A 25494-nucleotide genomic window follows, 5' to 3' on the forward strand; every position below is an offset into this window, starting at 1 on the left:
AAAACCAGGTCCCCTGGAGTTCCTTCCTCACTTTCCTAAGCAGCCATGCTGCCTAAGTTGTCCTGCCCATCAGAACTCCACCAGTCACAGCCTTAGCCATGCTGGTGCTGTGGGGCCTGAGAAGGACATTCTGAAGACTGCCCACTCGGAGGCTGGTAGTTAGAAGAGGAGCCGAGAGACAAAGTCAAGGCACAGCCCCTGGCATCCAAGCCTCTGAAAAAGTGAGAGGGCACCTGCTGGGCCAGCTGAAGATGGTAAGTGTTTTTCTCTTTGAAGAGGAGTATCAGACAGGAACGCAATTATCTCTAACATACATAATGAAGAACCACCCACAGACCCCAAAGCCCCTGTGAAAGAGGCAACACTATCTATCAGTCACTTAGTGAAGTAGCTACCTGGTAGCCTCAGAAAATAAGTTTAAAAAAACCCAAAAAACAAAAAAAACCCACAAAAAAACTGCTCATGGAGTTTTTAGAGCTGATGCAGTATTAGTACCTTCACAGAACAATGATAATCTGAATACTTACATGTCCGTTGCTGAGATCTATTTACAAACATTAAAAGTGTACTATTAAGAAAAACATGTAACAACATGATTCACTAATATGTTCTAACTATAAAATTCAGCATTTCCATTAAATTACCTGTCCAAAGGAACCTTTGCCTATCAAGGAGTCAATTTTGCAATGATCCATCGACTTCTCTCTGTTTTTTACAATATAATCATGGTTATCATCATCATAACCATCATTATAAACCCTCTGCTCCTTCTTACGACTGGAATCGTCTCCCTGGCCTTGTTGGTGTCTTCGCTTCTTTTTTGCTTATTAAACCTGAAATGGGAATACGCAGTGTTAAGTGTGTCATTAAAATCACTGGGGGGGGGGGTGTGGGGCGTGCGCACACCATTTATCAAGAGTATATATGAGACAAACCTGCTATCAGTAGAAAATAGATGAATTTTTATTCTTTAACACACACACACACACACACACAAATGAAATGAAGAATTTTCCTTAGTTGCTATTTGAATTACAGAATAACACTAATATATAACCAGGGAAATTTTCTGCAGTAAAATTCCCTTTAGAATTATACAGTTTATACATTTTATAAATAGATGTTAAGTGACTGGAGCAACGCCTCCCATTCAAGAAGAGTAACAGGACCTGATCTACATTTATTTTTTTAAACCAAGATATAATTTATATACAGTGAAATGGCATAGATCTCAAGAGTGTATCATATGAGGGATTTTGGAAAATTGCACATGTTGATGCAATCAACAAATGCCAAACAAAATAACATTTTCATCCTCCTTATATTCAAGTTCCTTCATGCCCCCTTCTAGTCCATCCCAATTTTATATTTGATCCTAAGGCAAAAGTGTTTTAAAATGAAAGTTTAAATGTATATGAACTGATGTTTTACTAATATAAAAGGGGCCTCTGAGACATGCCCAGTTTTTAAGCCTATAACAACACATTAATGAGAAACAGATATGCTCCCTACCTATCCCACACACACTAAAGGCCATGGATCTTGTGGTTGATCACAAAATGAGTTATTTTCCTTATATCTGTTTTGCTTATAGTTTCTAAGACTAGTAAAAAATAATAGGTGGACTAGGCAATAGTCCAAGTGATTGGTAACTAACTGAGGAAGTTATAAATTACACTGCAAGGGGCAACATCACAAAAATTCTAGTTTACAAGGTAGCAAAACAGTTAAAAACAAGCTTCAACAGAGTTACTGTTAACAGTTTAACAATTTATCAGATATTAACAAACTGACATTAATAAAGTGTTAACTATTTTATCAGATATTTTCAGATAACCAAAAGCTGGTTTGCACATCTTTTATAACACATTAATTATGTACAAAATCCAATTTAGAAGTGTTCCTCATTGAATTCATTCCAATTTTATCTTGCCACAATGCCACAGTAACATAAATACTGGCATTAAATGGCATCAAACTATTATAAAATTTATACACACATAAGATCGTCTTTTTAGATAAGTGGCTCTAACACTGGTAGAAGATGAGCCTTCAGTGTGAAAAGATGTAAGCCCCCCCCCCCCAGAAAAGGAAAGAAAGCACAGGCACTCTTCTCCAGAAAAGCTCATTTAATAATTAATTACAGAGCTAGAGTTGCGGTTAGAAGCAAGTAACAATCATGCCAGAGGTCTAAGACAACACCAGAAAAATAATTTTTGGAGGCAGAGAGTCAAGTTGGAAGATGAGTAATTCAAAGTGCATTTTTTTTTAATCATACTTACTTCCACCAAAAAGGCTTTTGGATATCTTACAATGAAAAGATACAGATAAAAACACATATCAATTTAAAAAGAAAATTATATAGATAAACTAGGCCAGATGCCTGTTACCTGGGTACTAAATACATCTCAGAGCTTCCTGACATCCACAGCAATAGGAGAAACAGGTAAATGAAAATTCAAGCAAAATTCTAACATATTCAGGCTTTTCCAGTGTCATTATTCCCTCTCTTCCTTTGTTTTGAAGAGGGGTTATTATAGAAGTGATAACTCAGCCTATATTAAACATTTTGAAAAAGAAGGAAAGTTATCCACAATTATCTTAATTTTCTGTAGTCCATGTTAATATGTCTTCTTTCTGTTACATAATTATACTATCTATAAGTCATTAACTTACCAGTCTTCATAATAGTCATCAATATGACAAATCATTGGGAGTAAAAAATTTTAGTATGTTTAAATACATCACAAAATAACTTCTTTCCCCTAGTCTATTGCAGGGTAGATGGTGTTATAACAAATCAATAGTCTTACCTCACTAATATGCTTATATGTTTTGATCAAGTCAACAGAAAGTTTTCTCAGGGGAGCAGTAGCTGGATCACGGAAGGTTTGGGGCATCCGCCTCTGTAACATGACAATATCAGGCATCACCTTAAATAGACAGAAAAGACTAGCACTTTAACTATACTGTACTGGCATGAATTCCCTCTTTTGTAACCTGTGTATATGAATTATTAAAAAAAGACATCTACATTAGAAGTTTCAGTTATCTCTTTTAACTGGAATCCAATGAAGACAACCACCAGAAAAATAAATGAAATGAGAAGATAATGTGCCCAGCTGCCCAAGGCTTCAGTTCTGTTCCCCAAATTAAACAACAGCATTATAGACATACCCCTGGTTCAGGAGACATGCATGATATGCTGCCCAAGAGGGCTTCTCCACCATACAATTAGCCGAGGAAGAACTTCTGAATTATTCCTAAGCCTGACCTGGTTCACAGCAGGCAAAGACTAACTCATCTTCCAGCCTCCTAAGACAAGATTTTAGGACCCAGCTTGCACCATGAAGCAAGCTGGTCACAGGGCAGAGATGGAGTTTGGTGCTGCAGAAGTGCAGCTCCCAACACCCCCAGAGCCTGCCCTCCAACAAGCATCTGCCTATAATATAAGCAAGGCTGAAATCTGCACTCACTCTTTAGCATAACTGAGTAAAGCATGCCCTCCACCTGACGCATCTGGGCTTGCCCTCCACGTTCCCTTCGCCCCCGCCCTGCTGAGTTATCACCACCTGACATGCTAGTATACATTTGCTCATTTACTGGTTTTGGTTTGTTCTCCTTCCAGTACAAATAAAACTCTGTGTGGCACATGGATTTTGTTCAATGTTGTATTACCTTTGCCTACAATGGTGCCTGGCACACAGTAGGTTCTTCAATAAATATCTGTTGAATAAACAAATGAATCCACAATACCAGTATCTCTACTTCTGATTATTACTAAGAGCTAACCACAAATAAGTTCCAGAGGACACCTTAAAGCTAATGAAACTTTCTTTTAAAAAACCCATTTCAGCCGTACTCCCAGTGCAATGCTAAACCATGTCTTTCGCCAACCAGTAAGCAGTCAGAGTACAACTGTGAGCTTCCTGCTAGACGGGGGCTGGAGCAGGAACACGAATGTCCTCCATACACAAGCACACCCAGGGACGCTGCAACTAGCACGCCAATGATGCTGGATTGTTGTTCCCACCCGACTCTGCCACGTGGCAAGCCTCAGTAAAGGGGTTCCCAGTGGGGCTTCTTGCAGCCAAGAGATCCTGATCCTCAAAACCAATTAATTACATCAAGGTACCTACAGTCCCTACCACTAGCCACCCTTGGATTTCTGTCTAGCTCTCTTACAGACATTTATACCAGCAAAATCTACTGAGCCAGGAGCCCCTGATGCAGCCCCTTTCAAAGGACACTCTGGTCAATTCGAGGGGCAGAGAGAAAGCAAACACATCACACTAAGGCCTCACAGAAATGTCTGGAGTCTTGGGAAAATTAACCAAGTTAACTCACACTAACAAAAAAGAAGAGAGGAGGGTAGAGATAACAATGGACGCAACAGAAAAGAATCACCATCCCAGCAGCATGAGAAGATGGAGTGACCACAGCAGTGATCAAACCAATTTTAACATTAGTCTCCTTTGCATCTATACTCAAATTCTAAACATTGTTACCCAGATAGTAAATTCACTGAATTATTGTATTCAGTTAATAATTATCTTTCCCCAAGATCTCTCCTTCTCAAAGTTCCAAATAGGTTTTAAGGGGACAAACAGTGATTAAAACTATTTGTCTGAAAATATAGTAAGACTTACTAAGATAATCTGAATTAATTTTTTAAATAAATATTGTTTTATTTTTTTTAAATATAAACAGGTACAACTAGGTTCACAGAATATTTGGCTCTCATACCAGTCCTTGGAGACTGAAGGAACAGACAATATCAGTATAAGCAAGTCAATTATTTTCATGCAAATGAAGCTGTAAGCATTTAAGGTAATGAAACAGGTTTCTCATAATCTATTTCCTTCCCTATTTTTTAAGCACTGGCATTGTTTTCAAGCAGGTAATGTTCTCGGCAAGACCCTTCTTGGATTACTGGAGTGCAGCCTCACTGTGAGGTTTCACAAAATCTCAACCAGTGAAATACTTCATTACCACTGTAGTAAGCGTTGACAGAAGGTATAACTATCATTAGAAACAAATGAATTACTTAAGTAGTTAATAAAATAATAACTGTAGCAGCAAGTGTTTGCTATACACTGTATTTTGGGCATGCATACGTTTACATCTTTCATGTAATCTTCTCAACAATCTCATGAAAATAAGTAATGTTCCTGTCACCATTTTACAAATGAGAAACCTGTGTTCCTGAGGTAATGTTACTTGACCAAGGTCCTAGAGCCAGTAAAATAATACAGATGAGAAGAGAACTAAGGCAGTCTCACACCCAACCCCACGCTCTGAATCACAGCACTGGGCCAGGGGCTCCCTATTAATTTTAGGAGTCTATTCTAGCTTCTTGGCAGAATCATTTTTAGGCTATTTGTTGGGCAAAATAATTGAGCCATGCATAATATGTACCAATAAAATAAACATATGCATTTATTAAAATCAGTTATGTTCAAAACTATAAATATGTTTAAGTTTTCAACTTGCCCACTTACAACTCCACTGGTATTTCAAACACTGGAAAAAAGAACCAATGGCTACATCTTTCCAGGAGTAACTATGCTCAATTAAAACACCAAAATCACACAATCAAAAACATTTTTTAATGTACTGCACAGACCTGAAATTGGCTATGAATGTAATTCTGACTACCACATTTTTATGCACACAGTGTGTAAGTGTGCACTGTGCACTTGTCATGTCACGACACTGCTAACCTTTTCACAACTGGCCAAACTGCCTACAAGGCCAAGTCAATTAGCTAATTCTAAATATCTTACTTTTCTTACATACTTTTGGCAACAGAAGTTACTATTTCAGGAACGTATGTATATATAAACCAGATGCATTCCATCCACAAAAAATTGGCCTTTGCATCAGACTGTACTTCAGTGCTTCCAACAGTGCCTTGTACAGAGTAGATGCTCAAAACACATGGGAAGAACAAATTAATTCCTACAAACTAAACAACACTTTCTTCACTAACTTTCATTGTGATTTCATGTTAGGTAATCAAATTTTCTGTTTTTCACTACTGTAATGCCATAATCACAAATCCAGAATTAGAAAATAATTTTTCCAAATACACTGTTACAAATTTATACTCAAACTCAAACCAGCCCTAAGCATCTGATGCTTTGTCCACTTCCAACTTCCACAGTCACAAAGTCAGGAGATGTAATGTAACAAGCTCCCTTCTTCCCTTCCCCAGCTGGGTGAAAAAACCCAGTGGTTCAGAGGACCCAGGAGCTCACCAAGCTGCTGCAGGTCACGAGCTCCCCTCCACACTGCTGCTCAACGTCTTCCCTGCAAAAGGGATGGCTGCTGAGATAATTCTCCTGCCGCCTCAGCTATCTGGCTCTGAGAGCCCAAAACAGCCACACCCCCAAGGCTCTAAATCTCCTGACCTTTCTTTGTGAAGACACAGATCACAAAGACCAAAAAAAAAAAAAAAAAAAAAAAGGCAGTAGTTCTCACCTCCTGCTTAGATCAGTTACAAGAGCTAAAACAATCTTTTTTTCTTGAAAGATTCCATAGTGTAAGTGCCAGGACTTCATTAAAAAAATTGTTTCCTAGTTTAATAATACCTATTCCATCCATTTTATTTACATTTACTTCATATTTTTATATATAGTAAAGAGTAAGAAACACTATATCCTGCCATTCTTGCTATCTTGAGGCCTATTAATAAAGCTGAACACCATACATAACACACATGCAGAACACAGTTTAAGAACCATGAAAGGTGCCGTTAAAAACTGTAATAGCCCAGACTCAGCATTTCAAACAGTAACCATACTTTTCTACACTTTTACTACATCTATCTTTTGAACAAAACTGTGTTTAAATTTATGTGAAACACACTCATATTAGAAAGATTAATTACCAGAAATGAAATGTTCAAGTAAGCTCATTTCAATTTACTTGTACAATAAACCTTATTGAAAAGACACTGATAGGATGATTAACAAGAAACAGTGGAAATCAAATAATGAAATTACCAAAGTTTAGAGCTAGAAAGCACTTGGGTGGGGGGGATGTCGAGTCTAGTCCAACCTTACATTCAAGGAACAGAGAGAAGGGTCCATGTGGCCTGACTCAAGTCACACAACTAGATCATGAATCGAGATCTGGAACCCACGTCTGGTAGACCAGGCCACATCAGCACACAGTTTTAGTGTTTTACACTTCAGTAAGAAGAAAGCTTTTAATCTGACTGCCTTTGGTTCAGAAACTTCTGGAGTTTGGCAAAAATATCTGGCTGAATATTATTACTTAAAGACTTTTTTTAACACAATATGAATCTAAAAATATTTTACAGCTTAAAATGGATACTAAATTAACTTATCTCTTATTTGAAAATAATCCACAAATAAGATGTCAGTTGTATCTAAAAATAGGTACTTTGCTAGCTAACTAGATGATCTACTACAATAATACAACCATAAAAATAAGTTTAAAGGACTGGGTTTTTCCTAGTCCTTTGCACATGCCGGGGGTTAGAGCGGAAAGAGCACTGCATCTAAAAAGAAAGAAGCCTGGGCTGGACCCCAGAGTCTACTGCCTACATACTTGGAGAGATCACAAATGGGAGCTCAGTCCCTTCAGCTGCAAAACAGATTAAAAACAGGCAGCCTGCCTGATAGGTTGCTTCTGAACAAGCAGGAAAATGAATCCAAACATACTTGCTTCTTACAAGTACAATGCAGACAGATCATTATGCTATTACTACTGTGTGGAAGTCCAGAGAATTTTCTTCTGGTACACACACACTTTCCAATTTTGACCAACTACTCTAATTCTCAAACATACAATTCCTCAATTTACTGCATAAAAGAATTCTTAAGTCCTGCCATAATTTATCTTACTATTTTATTGTGAATGTTACTTACACACTGTAATACATTTTATAACTGTAGAATCAGGTCCACTATTAACAATATTTTATTTTAATACATACAAGGGTGTCCTCAAATAATGGCGTTACTTAACTGTAGCCAACAGCTTATTAAAACCACATAGTAAGTTAGGAAAAACTAATTTCCCTCAAATAATCCAGTAAAAGAAACACTCTGAAATTTTCCAAGTTTTTGATCATATTAAAAGACCTAAATAAACAGTGGAAAACCAAATTCCTAAGTACATGGAAAAACAGCCACTTTCAGTGCTCATCACACACTCAACCTCAGGGGGAAAGAAACTTTACCACAACTATAGCTAGTAAAAAAAAAAATTCTTCCCAAACCAAAAATCAACATAGTAGATGCAGTTAATTCAGGAAGATAGTAAAAATACATTCACACATGCATATATGTATGTATGTCAAGAGGGTTCAGCATTTATTCACTGTATACTATTCTTATGAAAAATTACTGAATCTCGAGTCTGAATATTAGAATGAGCAGCGTAACTAATTTACATTAATTTTAAGGAGGTCCACGTTTATTTGTAGGTATGTGTATAAAGTAGTTTATAACAACATAAAATCAGCTCCGTAAGTTTGCTATAATGGAATCTGACTTGTTTCCCTGTAACTTATATTTTTCTACTTAACGTTCTTTCCCTAAAAATCAGTTTTCAGTTTCTTTAACTAATATTCTCTAGAAATAACTTCCCCCCCTTATTGCAAAATGAGAGAATGTGCTTATGTTTACATGTGTTTTTTAATTAAAGTGAAAAACACAGGGGAAAGAGAGAAAAACCAACAAAAATTTTAATGCAAACTTCTTAACATTGTATTTTGTTCATCTGAAGTCCCATGTGACATGTAAAACTGAAAACCATTAAGGTATTTGCCTGTTTTCTATTACACCATTTTAGGGAATAAATGACCATCCCAACAAATCATTTCTGATACATCGTAAACTTACCTGGTTAGAGGTTGCTGAATCTGGTCAGAGTAAGATAAGGCAGAAACCTGTTGGTCACTTATGTCTGGCTGGCGACGGTCACTGTACTGATGAGAATGGGGCATCTGTGCAGCCATCTGAAGGCCAGCAGCATGGAATGAAAATGACAGTGCAAGCCGAACAGATGAAGGTTTGCATGCTGAAGTCTCTCCTACAAGAAGACAGTAAGTGAGGCTTAAAGGGTGCATTCATATCCTAATGTTTGTACCTTCTGACCTATTTGATAGTTCCTTAAATTAAGAACTTTAGGATGTTCAATTATATTAAAAACATTTAATGCTACCAACAAGGATATGATACTCAACACAACTGTTGTACATTAAATGGTATAGAATCCAGTAGTGCTTAAAATGAGTATCTATAAATCTGTTTTAAGAGAAAATCTTAAAACACATCTTTTTGTAAAGCATGGAAACAACCTTTAATACTCATTTTCACATATGAGGTTTTCATCAGTTCAGAACTGTAAATTGCAAAAGTAATCTCTGAATGCCTGCACCAGGCCTGTCCAGTGGGGCAGCTCTTTAGAAATCAGTTCAGAGGAGCACTGCTGAGGCTCTGCTTTGCACCTGCCAGGTGTACGGCAATCAGTCCCCCCGGCATCCTCCAAAGCAGGTGAGAAAATCGTCCTAACGGTGCTCGCCACTGATACAGGTCATTAAAGGCTGAGCACACAATACATGGAAACAAATTCACAGGCTGCTGTATTCCTCTGGACGCTTCTTACACAGTCCCAAGAGAACCTAGACCAGGCAAGCCTGCCACAAAATGAACAATCAATAACTATTTCTCAAGTAGGCTGAGACCATGGTCCTGATTTTTCATGGTAGACATGGAAAATTAACATTTTGGTCCATAAAAGTACTTGCTAGCTAACTAACAAAAGTTACTTTTTCCTTAAGAAAAGAGAAAGACTTTTCTTCTTACAGTCAACAAAACTTTCAATCACAAACTAAAGCCAGAAGGCAAAGCATAAAACCCTGGTCAACCAACACTGGCCCAGAATACCTTTTTTTTTTTTTAAGTAAATCAGCGAACTCTCATCACACTGTTCAGCACCATGGTACTTTTTCTCAAGCCGACTTGTTTCAAAACACACACCAGCACTGGTCAAAAAGTGAAGAGCACAGACTCTTAGCCAGGCTGCTACAGTCTGAAATTTCAGCTCCACACTCCACCAGCTGGGTGGCCTTGCACACCTAATGTCCTGATAATGATAATAATATGTACCTCAAACAGCTGTGGCGAAGGTTGAGTACTTTACTACGTGTAAAGTACTGAGAACAGCTCTGGCACTGATAGCTAGCTTAACGTCTGCTGCAGTCACCGCACTGACAGTTCAGTCACGATGAAGAGATGAGCATCCTTCTTGCGGAGCATACATCCTCTACCTGAATGTCGCACGGATTCTGCAAACTGAAGACAACAAAGCTCAACTCCCCCCAAAATAGAAGTTCCACTTCTATATTCTCCCACAGCGAATGCCACTGTCTCCCACCGAGTCAATCAGAATCAAGGCTCTGGGAGTCACAGTAGAGCTCTTTTCGTCCACAGACCACCTCACGCAAGTAACAGCCCCGCCTTGCTGATCCCACCTCCTGCAGAACTCTCGGATACCACCTCTCCTTCCCGCCTCTGTCACCACATGCCGCACTCAGACAACTGGAGCAAATCCCTAACAGCTCACTCTGTCTTTACCTTGCCCATCTGCAATTCTGTATTTCTTCAGTGAGATGGCTACAGTGGCCTTTCTAAAGTGCAAATCTCAAGTCTTCACCCCCCCGCTTACACGTGCACATCACCTGCGTTAGCTCTGCTTTTAGACCTCGGCCTCCGTCCCCTCCTTCACAGCACGAGGCCCTTAACTGACCCAGAGTGTATGACTGATAAACATCTGCTAAACACGTAAAAGGACCACATCTTCATGGCAAATGGGGTAACTTGTCTAAACAATTCATTAATCAGAATTTAAAATACACTCAGTTAACTCAATTATGTAGAGCAACTCTGTTCAGTTTAAAGGGGGGGGTGGATTATATCTGAAGGAAATAGTAGATGCTGTGCACAAAGACAGGAAACAATACAACCTGGTACTGTCTGCAATAGTAAACAACTGGAAATCTAATGTCAAATAATTGGTGCGGGGGTGGGGGGTGTATGCTTAAATCTGCATGTTAAAAAACAAAAGAAAACTGGGAAGGAATATAAATAAATAAAAATATATGTGAAAAGAACTGAGATCCTTGATATACAAACAACTCAGGAATAAACAGTAAAAAGACTAAGGCCCTGCATCATAAGGACAGCCACTCTGGGCCCTAGTTTCCCTGCCTCCAGCAGAGGTGTTATTACACTAACCCCAGTCCCTTAGGTCTGTCACAAAGCTTAAATGAGATAGCACAAGAAGACACGCAGAATAGAACCTGGCACGTAACAACCACTTCTTAAAAAAAATTAATTTTGATTTCTATTATCAGTGCTATTATTAAATTCTATGTTTAAACTTGTTTGTTATACATATAAAAATACAGAAATTAGAATACAACTTAAACAATTATCATCAACTGAACTTGTCAGGCAGGAATAATAAAAATTGCCGTCTTCCCAGAACCACCCCACCACTGATTCACGACCCCTCAGTCAATGCTGAATTCTCTCTCCCCCAAAAGTCATTAGCATCCTGACCTCCATAATCAGATTAGTTTTAACTTTATGTAAGTGAATTTGTTTAAACAAACTACAGTTTGCTCATTATCATTATTTTATAGTACCCCACTGTATGAACAGGTGACGATTTATTTATCCATTCTTCTTTCGTCTGACATTGCATTATTTCCAGTTCAGAGCTATTAAGAATACTGCCACTGGGAAGATTTTTGTTATACGTCTTTCTGCATATACAGAGATGCTGTCCTTTTTGTTTGTTTGTTTTTTATCTAATTTTTCCCTAGCAGTTTATGAAAATTCCCTGTGCTCCACTCCATTCCTTCACCAACACCTGGAATCATCAGTATCTCTAATTTCAACCACAACAGTGTATTGGTACTCCATTGTGATTTTAATGTGTTTTCCTGATGACTGTGAGCACCTTTTCATTTATTTACTGGCCACTTGTGTGAAATGCCCAGATTGTTTTTCCACTTTTCTATGAAGAGTCTTTTTCGTACAAATTTCTACATTTTTTAAAAAGTCTATTTTTAACATATTTTGGATGTAAGCCCTTATTGATTACAGATGCTTTGCACTGTCACTCTCTTAATGTTATTTTTTTATGAATGTGATCTCTTAATTTCACCAATTTTTGATTTAAAGTTAGTTCTTTTGCTGTTTTAAGAAATCTTTCCTTATATCAAAGTCATGAAGAAATTCTATGTTATCTTGCAGAAGTTCAGTTTTACCATTTACACCTGGAGACGGGCAATGCCCTTAGATCTGATTTCTGTGTTTGTGATAGCAATCAAGTTTCACTTCCCCCAGAATGGACATCCAATTAACTAGGAACCAATTGTTAAAAGGACAAACTTTCCCCAATGTCCTGTAATGTCATCTTTATCATAAATCATATTCCCACATATGCCTGGATCTGTTTTTGGATTCTTTGATCTGCTGTATGCAGACTTACCTAGATTTCTTATGTCTTTGCCTAAGAACCAGACGTTGTCTAAATTATAACATATTCAGAAGTTTAAATATCTAGTAGAGAATTTTGTTCTTCTTCAAGAATGTTTTGCCTACCCTTAGCCTTCTGTGTGTCCATCTATGTTTTAGAATTAGCTCATCAAATTCACCAAAATAAACAAACTCATGCTGGGGTTTTGATTGAATCTGCATTATCTCAAACAGTGCTGTCCAGCAGAATGTTCTGCAATGATGGATTTATCTGCACTGTTTAATAAGTGACTACCAGCAAAACTGGGGACTTCAATAGTTTTATTTCCCCTCTTCCCTTTGCCCTACTCTCCTTGCTGGGAACTCCAATACAGTGGTGATTAGCAGAGGAGATACAGGTGCTATTGTCTTATTCCCAATCTCAGAAAGAAAGCTTTCAGTATCTCTTCAGTATCGTGGTTACTGTAGGTATTTAACTGAGAATGACTATCAGGTTAAAGAAATTCCCTTCTAATCCTAGTTTGCTAAAACTTTTTCCTCAAACAGATGCTGAATTTTATTAAATGCTTTTTCTGCATCCATTGAAATGACATAAGTTTTCTGATTTACTCGGCTAATGTGGTGAACTACACTGATTGGTTTATGAATAGTAAGCCATACACTGTGCATTCCTGGAATTCAATTTGGTCATAATTATCCTTCTGTAGTAGATTCACTGCTGAAATCATCTGGACCTGGAGTTTTCTTCTTGGGTGGAATTTTCAATTAAAGGTAGTATGTCTTTAATATGACCATTCAGATTTTATATTGGAGACGGAGGAAAGAAAGAAAAGAAAAGAGGAGAGAAAAGAAACAAATGTTGGTGAGGATGTGGAGAAACTGGAACCCTCATATATTGCTGAAAGAAATGTTAAATGGAGCAGCCACTATAAAAAACATGTTAGCAGTCCTCCCCAAAGTTAAAGAACTACCTAATGACCCTGCAATTACACTCCTAGTTTTATTAAAGACAGGGACTGAAACAGATTCATACACCAATGTTGACAGCAATGTTATTCACAAGAGCTGAAAGGTACAAACAACCCAAATGTCCATAATAGATGACTGGATAAACAGAATGTGGTATATACATACAATGAAATATTACTCAGCCACAAAAAGAAATGAAGTTCTGACACATGCTATGACATGGATGAACCCTGGAAACACAATGCAGACTGAAATAACTCAGACACACAGAAAGTCAAATTTTGAGTGGTTTCACTTATAAGAGGTCCCTAGGGTTGTCAAATTCAGAGACAGAAAGCAGATTAGAGGTTGCCAGGGGTTGGTAGAGGGAAGAAAGGGGAGTTATTCCTTAATGGATCCCTTCCTAATTTGCAGTGGTGAAAAGAGTTTAGAAATAGTGGGGTTAATGTGCAAATTCCTGTAATTATACACTGAAAAGTGACTGAACTGGCAAATTTTATGTTGTCTATATTCTGCCGTAGTGATAAAATAAATAATAAAAGACACACAAATAAAAAGACTCCCTCTCCATCTCTCCAATTCCACATCCCATCCAACAAAACATTTACTAGTTTCTTGAGATCCTTTTACTGTTTTTCTATGGAAATACAAGCGAACAAACCCCATGATTCTAGCTCCAGAGACCTCCTCATTGCTTGTAAAAAACTAGTAATTCACCAGGTGGGTAGGACCAGCTTTCCTGTTTCACTGTGCACAGAGTACAGTGCTCACCATTTAAGCATAAGCTTTAAAGATCAAAACTAACTTTGTTTCCACAATAATTATCTCACTAATAAATTTTGTGGAAAGAGAACGTAATCATTTACCATACGTGGGTCATTTGTTCTGCCAAATATATGCCTGGTGTTGTGTTTCCTAGTTTTGAAACACATTTCACAAAAATCAAAGTCGTCACAGTACTTGAATTGAGATCCATTGATAGGAAACATCTCACAGCCATCACACCTATTTTTTAAATAGCCATTGGTTGATAAGAAAAAGATGAGGTCATTTGTTAAACTTGATTCCAAAGAAAGCCATTCCTCCCAAACAAGACTAGCAACATAAAAATAAAAACTCACGTGATACCAGGATGGACACTGGGTACCAACTCCATGTCTGACGAGAGCGCAGTTCAGTGAGACTAAGGGAAGTTGACAATAACGTCTTTCCCATTGGCACTGACAGCTAGGACAGAATAGAAATTGTCTGGAACACCTCTTTCACCACTAAAAACTGAAAATTAAAATTAAAACTATACCTAACCACGTGATATTACATTACAGTTTTCTGTGTTGTACAAAAAGAACTTCTCTCTGGGAAAGACATACTAAGATACTTCTGGGTCAACTAACACATGATAGCAATCAGGGATTAGCTTCAAAATAATGGAAGCAGGGGACCATGGATGAACGGTTTGGCCAGGAGCTGACAACTGCTCAAGTCAGGTAATGGGCACATGGAGGCTCATTATACTATAATCTTGACTTTTGTATCTGTTTGAAATTATCCACTTATTGAAGGTTTATTTGTTTGTTTTTAATTACACCAACCAAAAACTCCATTCAGTAACTTAGGGAATAAAATTTGTATTAATAACGTTAAGGTATCTCTTGCCCTTTGGTGAAAGCTACTGAAAACATTAACTTCTAAACCAAGTTGTTATTTTTGAAATTTATCTTTGTTTTGATTTGTAAAGCTTTTAAGAATCTCTTAAGTGAAGCAAAATGTTAAACCAAAATAAAATGTTAAATAAGCCATTTGTTCTTAAGTAACTTAAGAAACTCTAACATCCCTGTCCACTGAGGAAGTACCAGCACTGCGGCCATTTCTAATCTAAGCTATCTGGCAGAAAGATGGCTTTCCACAAAGCTGAAACAAAACAAAGCAAAAATGGCACTGAAAGTGTTCAAGACAAAATAAAACCATGCATATATTTAATTATTTTTCTTGCAACTGTTAAAATGGACATAGTATGCCATGTGATTTGAAATCTCAACAATATCACATTAAATATAAACTGAGGAGAATTTTGTGTTTCCAGGTCTTAACACCCATCATTTCTACATTTCCATTTCTTAAACTCAGTCCTAAATTTTCATACAGCATTAATAAAAAGAGAGAACAACACTGAGGGAGCTGGCCATTTGGCAGAAGGACTGACAGAACAAGAACCCCAATATGAGACAAGGTCAGCCTGAGACTGTGACAGATTGAGATGAAAACAAAACCACTCTAACATGTCCAGTCACATCCAATCGAATCCCAACCACAGTCCCCTCCTGGCGAGTAAGACCGACTGCTTCCCTGCCAGGCATGACCTCATCCTGACTCAGTATTTCTGCCCTCCAGGGAATATTTATTAACACATCCATTCTTAGAATTACCCCAATTCCTTGAAATCTCCCCCAAATACTCAATGCGAACCCCTTAGACTTTGTCACATTCACACACTTACGGAGACACCGCATTCTCCATGGTGCATTCTCCCACGTTGCAGGGAGTTAACACACCTGACTCCTCAACAGCAGGGCTGCTCCTGGTCATGAGGGCACTGACAAGCAGAAGGACACTATTTTTATATCATAAGGTTTGCTTAATTCTTATTTTTCCTGCCCTAGTTTACATCAGTTGATGAAAAGCCAACACCCAGCGCTTTCCTGCCTAGGTACTATGACCTTTCACAAGCCCCACATTTTACTGAGTCACAGACCCCCACTTGTATTTCGGTGTCAAGACTGAGGCTTTCACATGAACTTTACCACCAATCTTGCCTTTATATGAGGAGAACTTGGTGGAGGACAGCCTAGAGATTCCAATAAAAAATGAACTATAGTTAGCATTCATTTCTGGGAACTCTAAAGATCTCACTCAGAAGCAGATGAAGAATGTTCCTACCTACAAGTTCCACGTGAATGTACCTAACCCAGTAAGTGCTCCTTTCTGCTGCCAATCACACTGCACACTGAGGTCAATGTAATCCATCTCTATCCAATTTGATAATTTTGCCCACATCTCCTTCACAAACTTCTTCATCTGTTCAACAGCATCTAACCATCATTCCTACCTAAAATTAAAATTAAATGTAAAAAGTCTAGTCCAGTGTATAGATGAGTGATCAATTTTAATTTAATCAATCAATTATTCTATTTCTAAGGAAAGTTCCTCTAGCACCCAGTATGATCTCAAAATCATTTCTCAATACATAGAACCAGGGCTCTTTAGAAAGCTGCCTGTCTTGATCTCTGGGGGAGGAAATAAGTAACATGAGCCTAGGTCCACGTGTGCCATAAAGCAAGGGAGCACTCAAAAACTAATGGCTCCACACAAAAACTACCAAAGCTGATAAATGAATTTGGCAAGGTAGCAGGATACAAGATTAACATACAGAAATCAGCTGCATTTCTTTATACTAACAATGAAATACCAGAAAAGGAAAGTAAAATTTAAAAATCTCTTTTAAAATCACATGAAAAACAAAGACAAAAAAAACTTGGGAACAAACCTGACCAAGGAGGTGAAAGACTTATATGTGGAGAACTACAACACACTGATTAAGGCAATCAAAGATGATTTAAAGAAATGAAAAGATATTCTATGCTCTTGGATTGGAAAAAATTAATATTGTTAATATGGCCATACTATCCAAAGCAACCTACAGATTTAATGCTGCCCCTATCAAATTACCCAGGACATTTTCCACAGAACTAGAACAAATAATCCTAAATTTTATATGGACTCCCGAATGACCCAATGGCCAAAGCAACACAGAAGAAAAAGAATGAAGCTGAAGGAATAACCCTCCCAAGACTTCAGACAATACTACAGAGCTACAGTAACCAAAACAGTGTGGTACTGGCATAAAAACACACATGTGGATCAATGGAATAGAATAGAGAGCCCAGAAATCAGCCCACAGACCTACAGGGTCAATTAATCTTCAACAAAGGAGGCAAGAATATACAGTGGAGAAAAGACAGTCTCTTCAGCAAGTGGTGTTAGGAAAACTGGACAGCAGCATGGAAATGAATGAACTTACGACACTCCCTCACACCATACACAAAAATAAATTCAAAATGGCTTAACGACTTAAATATAAGAGAGGACACCATAAAAATCCAGAAGAGAACATAGGTAAAACATTCTCTGACATAAATTGTAGCTATGTTTTCCTAGGTCAGTCTCCCAAAGCAATAGAAATAAAAGCAAAAATAAACAAATGGAACCTAATCAAACTTATAAGCTTTCGTACAACAAAGGAAACTAAGAAAAATAAAAAGACAGCCTACGGGATGGGAGAAAATATTTGCAAATGATGCAAATGATAAGGGCTGAATTTCAAGAACATACAAACAGCTCAAACGGTTACCAGAGGGACAAGGGGGTGGGAAGGGTAAGTTGGGAGTCTAAATACTAACTACTAATTCTAATACTACTAGTACAGATACTAAAATAGATAAACAACAAGGTCCTACTGTACAGCCCAGGGAACTACATTCAGTATCTTGTAGTAACCTGTAAAGGAAAAGAATGTGAAAAGGAATACATGCATGTGCATGGATGACTGAAACAATATGCTGCACACCAAAAACTGACACAGCATTGTAGACTGACTATACTTCCATAAAACAAAAAAAAGATCAGTGGGTTCCCACATGATCAAGAGGAAAAATGGCTAAAACACATCAAATCCATAAAAGCCAATAAATTCATCATAATGATAATAGACAAAACAAAGGTTCTTGGTCACCTTTACAAGTACCAGGGCACCAATTCATCATTCTGAAAATTGGTAACGCAAGCAAGCAAGCAAACAAAAAACAGCCACTATTATGCCTTTCCTATATGAACTATATTATAGTGACCAGAGTTCATAAGAAAGTTTTTTTTAAAGGACACAACTCCAGCTAATAAATTTGGGAGGGATGACAAAGCTTGTGACGGATCTAGAAGGTGACATGAACAATATTAACAGAGAATAGATGGTGATGACCAGCAACGCTGCGTGCTGGCCCCTACGATACATTCCTGCTCAGGGGCAGCCTGAGCCCAACCACCCTGCAGCCCTCACTCTGACTGTACAGGAGACACAGAGGAGAGGGAGAAAGACTGTGGGCTGATGTAGTTTTAGCGCAAATGAATGGCATGAAAAGGAAAAAAGGAGGGAGGAACTATTCTAGGTTAAAAAACACTACAGGGACCTATCACCCAAATGTAAGGTATATGATCTTGTTAGTATCAAAATTCAAAGGAATTACTATAGAAAGCCATTTTTGAGAAAACTGGGAAAATCTGAGCAAGCATTAGCTATGAGATGACAGTGAGGAATCACTGTTTACTCTGTCAGGCAATGTTAGGCAACTGTCAGGTCATTATGTTAAAAATAAAAGCCTTATATAACTATATGGGATACATGTTGACATATTTACAGGTAGAATGAGATGACTTCTGGGACTTTCTCTGAAGTGTACTAACTAGAACAAAAGAATTAAAGCAGGAAAAGGAAGGATTTAAGGTTGAAAAAACATAACTAAATTATTTAAATTAGATGGCAATGAGAATGATATTTTTTTACAAAAGATGGAGGAGTGTATAACTCAGTGGTAGAGTGTGTGTTTAGCATGCACAAGGTCCTGGGTTCAATCCCAGTGTCTCCATTAAATAAAATAAATAAATAAACCTAACTACCTCCATCTCCCCTCAAAAGCAAAAATAGGCTGTGGAAGTGTCCAAAAGGGGGCTGACCGAGAAGCACAGGACCCTGTGCCATGTCACTACGGACAAGCCTCCTTTTGTTCTGTGGTGCTGGCCCCCCCATCTGCTGCTCCTCCGTCCTCTCTCCAGACACAGAGGCCTCCCTGCTGGCTGCTATGCCCTCCTCTGCCAGGTCTCTGATTTTCTGAGATGCTCACACATTTGTTGAATGAAAACCTAAGCCAGGCTCCAGCCTGAAACAACTACTCACCTGATTATTCTGCCTCACATACACAGCATAATCATCATCTCAGGAAACCAGCCTGTTTTTTTGTTAAGTCTGGCTCTCGGTTATGACAGCACCAATAGACTACAAAAGAGAAACACATTTTTTAAAATGGTGAACCAGATAAACCTACTTAAAGAAGTATATGAAATCTCTAATATTAAAATAGAAAGTGTGAAATATTATGCTGTGTTTTCACTGTAAAAGTCTTCATTTTTACAAGATTAATGGCAGCAGCACAGTAAGCAGAACTAACCTCAAAACCTTAAAGTATAGAAAATTTCTGAGGCATTTCCAAAGCAATCCCATGAAACAACTCATTCAAATCAGAAGACAATGTGTCATATAAATAATGATTTTTAAGAGAGAGGGTATAGCTCAGAGGTAGAGTGCATGCTTAGCATCCTAGAGGTCCTGGGTTCAATCCCCAGTACCTCCATTTAAAAAAAAAAAAGATTTTTTAATAGCATCTCCTCTCGTGGCTACCCAACATCATTCGATGTTGGAACAAGGGTCTGTTTTAAAAATGAAAGTAATTAAGGCACAGAAAACCCAGGTAGCAGTTAGGAGCCTCCCCATGTGCCTGGCAGAACCAGAAGGGCCCCATGGGGCAGTGTGGAGGAAATCAGAGCTCAGGACAGATGGCACGAGGGAGGCACTGACCACAGCATAGGCCGTGTCATTCACATCCTCCACCACCTCCTCGTCTGAACACTCCTCAGACCCCGTGTCTGTGTCCGAGAGATCCGTGACCTGCACGTCAGCATTGTCCAGCAGCCACCCAACCACGGCCTCCATGCCTAAGAGCAGGCACACACGGCGCCCCGCGGTGAGGACCACACACCCAGCTGCGCACGGCAGCATTTCCCGGGGGGCCCACAAATAGGTGGGCATGTGAAGTCGAACACCCCCATGGAAAACACAGTACCTGGCAAGCCTGCAGCGTTCCCAGAGGTGCCCGTGGGTGACTTGAGCGCAAACTCGATGTTCCGTCTAGGGAATCCTGTTTCCATGAGCTGGACCACAACAGGCAGGGCAGGACCCAGCGACAGCTGGTGCGTCTTTGCTCTGATGGGACGGACGTGTGGCACGGGGACAGGCAGCGTGGCCCCACCAGAGCTTCAGGCTTAACACACGGGGCTTGCTGGGCATGTGGACCCCACAGCCAAACGTTGACACACAGCCAGCGCAGTGGCCTGCGCCAATGACAGCAGGGCTGGGGGCGGAGCAGGGAGTCTAGGAAAATGGAAATTACAGATGACTACTCCCAACTGCAGTGCAGAAGTGTATTTCTATACCCAGGCCTACCAGGTATTTTTAGATGAACAAATAAAACATGTAAACAAGGACAGAGACAACTTTCACAGCTTAATGCAGAGGAAAAACATGGTTAAAAAGCTTCTTTGGCACAGACAGAACCTACCTAGTAAATTAGCCAAACAGCAATGTCCGTTAAGGAAATTTCACAGCCCTGAAATCTGAGCTCTGAGTGGCAACAAGCTGAGGGAGTGAATGCAGAGTGAGGGGCAAGAGAAAAGGACCCCTTCCTTCCCCATGACCAGGCTGTGCCCACAGTCCCCTGCTACCTTCCATCTGTAGGACAGGCCACAGACAGCACAGAGCCATCCCATGTGCCACCAAATCAACCCCCAACTACTGAGGAGTAACAGAACCTCTCTGGAGGTTAAACATGGTGTAAAAAAACAAGAGGACTAAAGAATATTGGGAAGCAAATTGCAATGAATCGATGAATCCACACATCACTGGGGCCTGCAGCTGGGGACTGCCTGCCTCTGGACACCTCGCCCCCTCCCTGAACCACCTGAAACTCCCTGCTCATCTGCTCTACTTCTTCTCATAGCTCTGAGTCTCGCTATTTGTTTTAAACTGACCACATGAGGAAGGATTAGGAAGAAACAGAAGACATCATTGAGCTTTCCAGGGCTTAGGAAGGGTCAGAATCCTAGGGTTTTGCTGTGAAGTCTGAATAACTCGGAAGTGACAGGCTTCATCCTAAAAGCTTGTAATCCAGAACCAGATCGAGTTAGGAGTTCCGGTTCTGGCAGTAAGAAGCAGACTAGACTAAGCCTCTGCTGATAATAATTGTGAATTCCCGACAGAGTATTTAAAAAAAACAGTTTGAAGGGAGGCCCTGGAAAAAACAGGGACAGGTGTGACCCTGACCACAAGGAGGCCGAGGGCAAGCCGTGATGGGGGTGGCGCTCCAGGACCGCAGCCAGGGACCTGCCAGAGAAAGCAGAGGTGTGGGAGGACCACGAAGTGCACACACGGACTACCCGTGACTCCTTGGCTGACTGCAAAGCTGAGCCCAGCATAAAGGAACTGCAGACAGGCCCAGGGCTAGGGAGACGGCACGAGGTCCCAGTCCAACCACGTTTGAGCGCAGTGGTCATGATGTAGAGGTTTCCACTGAAACCTCAGAAGACATTATAAATCCTGTAGAATCAGAGTCCAGGAACCAGGACTGATGGCGAAACAAAAATAAAGTGTCACCAAAAAGTCTAGAATCAAGCCTCCAAGGACTGAGGAAAACTGCCAGGCACTGAACTGTCTGCAAAAATAAAGCTCCGTGTTCTCCAGAGGAAGTTACAGAGCCCAGAGTCCACACAGCGTAATACCCAAACCACCCAGCACACAGCAACGTTGTTTAGACGTGTGTAGAAGTAGAACCAGTAACTGACTATAACCAGCAGTATAAAAACAATCAGTAGCAGACCAGTGAGTGGCCCAAGTGTCAGAATCAGCAAATAAGAAATTTAATATAGCAATCAGACATATGTTTAAAGATGTACAGGTATCAAGGGTGAAATGTGTTTTAAGTGACACAAAGGGTGAAGAGATGAGAACCATCAGGAGACCTGTAAAACTGCAACACAGGAACCGAACGGAAACGTGAGATCTGAAAGTATAAAGGATTCCTTGGATGGGTTACAGCAGATCAGACCCAATGAAGCTGCACACCTGATCTTTAAAACAGCTCCGTACAGCAAGCCAAGACACACAAACAGAAACTCACTAGCAATCCCCAGATGACAGCGGCAGTCTCAGAAAGGAACAGGAGGGCAGACAGGAAAAAACACCTGGCAGGGGCTTGGGTGACTTTAACCCGGCCTCTCACCTCAGGTGTTCAGACCTAAGGAGCAGCTGGCACTCGGTGGGGGTCACAGAAGGCCCTGCACCCTCCTCCCCAGCTGCCCCCGTGCCCAGCATTTCCCGCCTTCTCCCTCTGCACCCGCCGCTTCCTCGCTCTGGATCCTGGCTCCACGCAGGGTCTTGGTCTCTGCAGATCTCTACTAGGGTGTTTTCTGCCTGCCAAATCAAGCTCTCAAGGTTTAATTTTTGTCTTTGATGTTTGGTCCAGAATTTCTGATGTACTGCAAGCAAGAAGGTTTAAAAAAAGAAATCTAGTCCCCCATGTGGTGGGCCATGGAAGTCCCCATCATGCTTAGACCTGGTTAGGTGTCCCCTCGTCAGTGGGAAGATGCCCAAGTCCACCCCCGAGTACGCAGTGCACCACGTGCTTAGAAACAGGGTGTAGACGGAGAGCCTGGCTTCAACAGAGCAGCTCGGGAAAGGCTCTGGCATGAGCGAGACACACCAGCAAGAGCCATCTTCCTAGGCTTCACGGGGCTCTTTCAGCGACACTGTTTCCTGGGAAAAGATTCCTCCGAGAACACGTGAGCAATGAACGCATGCTGAATCCAGCGGACTTTTTCAAATAAATCACAGAAATTCAAAGTAGAATTAAACTTTAACTCATTCATTCTTTAACCAGTATTGTAACGTTCTATGACAAACATGCTTAACACCTACCTAGTCACAAGAATTATTTTGACATATTTAAAATTCAGACTATATCCTTGAGGAAATCTACCTACACATCTACCAAAAAACAATGCTGACAATCTCATGTGCTGGATAAAAACCGCCAAGGCTACTACTGACTGTACCTCAAGCTCCTGTTGGTCAAATATGGCCTCACCGGAGATGGCTGGGTGGCCGAGGCCAGTGACTGCTGTCAGAGGATCATTGGGGGCTGCAGGCCTTCAGGAGACATGTCACTGAGGTCAGGGGATGCAGCTGCTCCATCATCTGAATTTAAAAACAAAGAATGACACTGCATTTTCAACCACAAACATCTCTTTACTATTTCTTTTTAACTTTTTTTTAAATTGAAGTACAATCAGTTACAATGTGTCAGTTTCTGGTGTACAGCACAATGTCCCAGTTATGTGTATACATACATACATATATTCGTTTTCACATTCTTTTTCATTAAAGGTTATTATAAGATATTGAATATAGCTCCCTGTGCTACACAGAAGAAATTTTTTTTTTCTAAAAAACATAGTGCACTGAGCATGTTAAACCAGATATATGATTTCTACCTCATCAAGTGTTAGCTAGCCAAAATCTTCAAGGCTTTTCCACTCCCTGCTTCCTGGCCTCTGTCCTTCTTTAGTTCTTCTGTCTGTCTCTTTAGAGCCAACCAAAGCAACCTCCCAGACTTCTGCCCTTGGTCCAGTTTTGGTCCCTTCTCTGCCTTGGTGAGCACTCACTGCTTCAGAAACGCCAGCTCTGAACACTCCCAAGTGTGCACCATGGCTCCAGGGACTGTTCTCTTTCCCCTTGTTCACACATAAACTGACACCAAATCTGAATGTGCCATGTGCTTAGGGTGATGTCTACTGTCTTCATCTAAGCAGCTCTGGGTGAGGTGTCTGGCACTTCTCATTTGCCCCGAGCCCACTGATACAAATTCAACTAATCCTCTAGTCCAGGGGTTGTAAATTTTTTTTGAAGAGCCAGGGAGTAAACAGTTTAGGCTTACTGACCACAGGGTCTGTCACAGCCACTCAACCTCCGCCGCTGAAGGGTGAAAGTGGCCAGAGATTACGTGTAAACAGGAAGGCATGGCTGTGTTTCTATAAAGCTTGATGAAACAGGTGGCTGTGGTGGTCTGGCAAGCCCTGTGCTGGACAGCTCCACCTGGAGCCCTTGCTCTGCCCCGAGCATGGGATGGTAACCCCGATTCAGTGCTGCTGTAGCTACTCACCAGGGTGGCCACAGAGCAGCCAGTCCAATTCCCTGGGCACGACTTAACTGACCTCTCCAGCTTTAGTCCCACGATCACTGATAAACCCTGTGCTCCTTGCTAAGCTCAGGACCCAATACTCACTGATCATGCCTGTGCTCCTGCTGTCTCCTCCCCCAGGACAGGGACTCCTCATCACCCTACAACCATGGCCTGCCTCAGCCCTCAAAGGCTGCCCTCCCCAGCCCTCCGCCGCCAGCATCCCCAGGACACGTGTGAACTCTGCTCAGACATCTCACAGCACATGAGCGTGTACCTGGGACAGAGATACCTGGGTTCATTTTCTCTCCCCACCCTGACTCCAAAGAGTAAAAAAACCATAAACAAGGACTGTCTGGTTGCCCATATTTAGCACAATGTCTTTCAACAGTAGATAGTCCAAAATCTTTTCAGCTTTGGGTTTTTTCCTATTCAAAATGATATGAGCTCATTCTAGAAAACTAAAGCCATACAGAAAAGTGCAAAGAAAATAAAAGCTGAAATTCTCCTGTCACTCTCTGTGGCAAATCTACAGATACACGTACACAGCAATACACTTTTTTTTTTTTTTATCATTTTCACGTTTCTATGGTAAGGGGCACACACATGCACCACCACTGTGAACAGCACCACGGCATGCTACTATTCCGGTACACTGCCTAATGATGGGCACTGAGGCATCTCCAGTTTTCAGCATAAAAACAAGACCAACCAAAAAAAGCCACAATGAGCATCTATAAATACATTTCCTCAGGCCTTTCCACGTGATCAATTCCCACAAGATGACTTGCTAATCAATGGATGTACAGATATAGATATGAGTGCACATGCATTTTAAAGTCTAGCATGTCCTCAGATGCCCAGTGGATGGCTGTACCAACTTAACC

At 40.2% G+C, this 25494-nt stretch overlaps 1 protein-coding gene across 1 annotated transcript in view; it reads right to left on the minus strand.

Moving 5' to 3' along the window:
• Positions 1–691: 691 nt before the first annotated feature.
• LOC105095642 (methylglutaconyl-CoA hydratase, mitochondrial) overlaps positions 692–25494 on the minus strand; it is a 231733-nt gene continuing 206930 nt past the window's right edge. The window contains exons 24-31 of the mRNA XM_064480943.1: positions 23484–23625; positions 20441–20748; positions 19498–19596; positions 14615–14720; positions 10146–10331; positions 8877–9066; positions 2814–2906; positions 692–833 (exon numbers count right to left, since the gene is read on the minus strand). The gene's annotated coding sequence lies outside the window, so the exon portion shown is untranslated. The remainder of the gene's footprint in view (positions 834–2813; positions 2907–8876; positions 9067–10145; positions 10332–14614; positions 14721–19497; positions 19597–20440; positions 20749–23483; positions 23626–25494) is intronic.

Source organism: Camelus dromedarius, chromosome 31, assembly GCF_036321535.1.
Source record: "Camelus dromedarius isolate mCamDro1 chromosome 31, mCamDro1.pat, whole genome shotgun sequence".
Classification (NCBI taxonomy): domain Eukaryota; kingdom Metazoa; phylum Chordata; class Mammalia; order Artiodactyla; family Camelidae; genus Camelus; species Camelus dromedarius.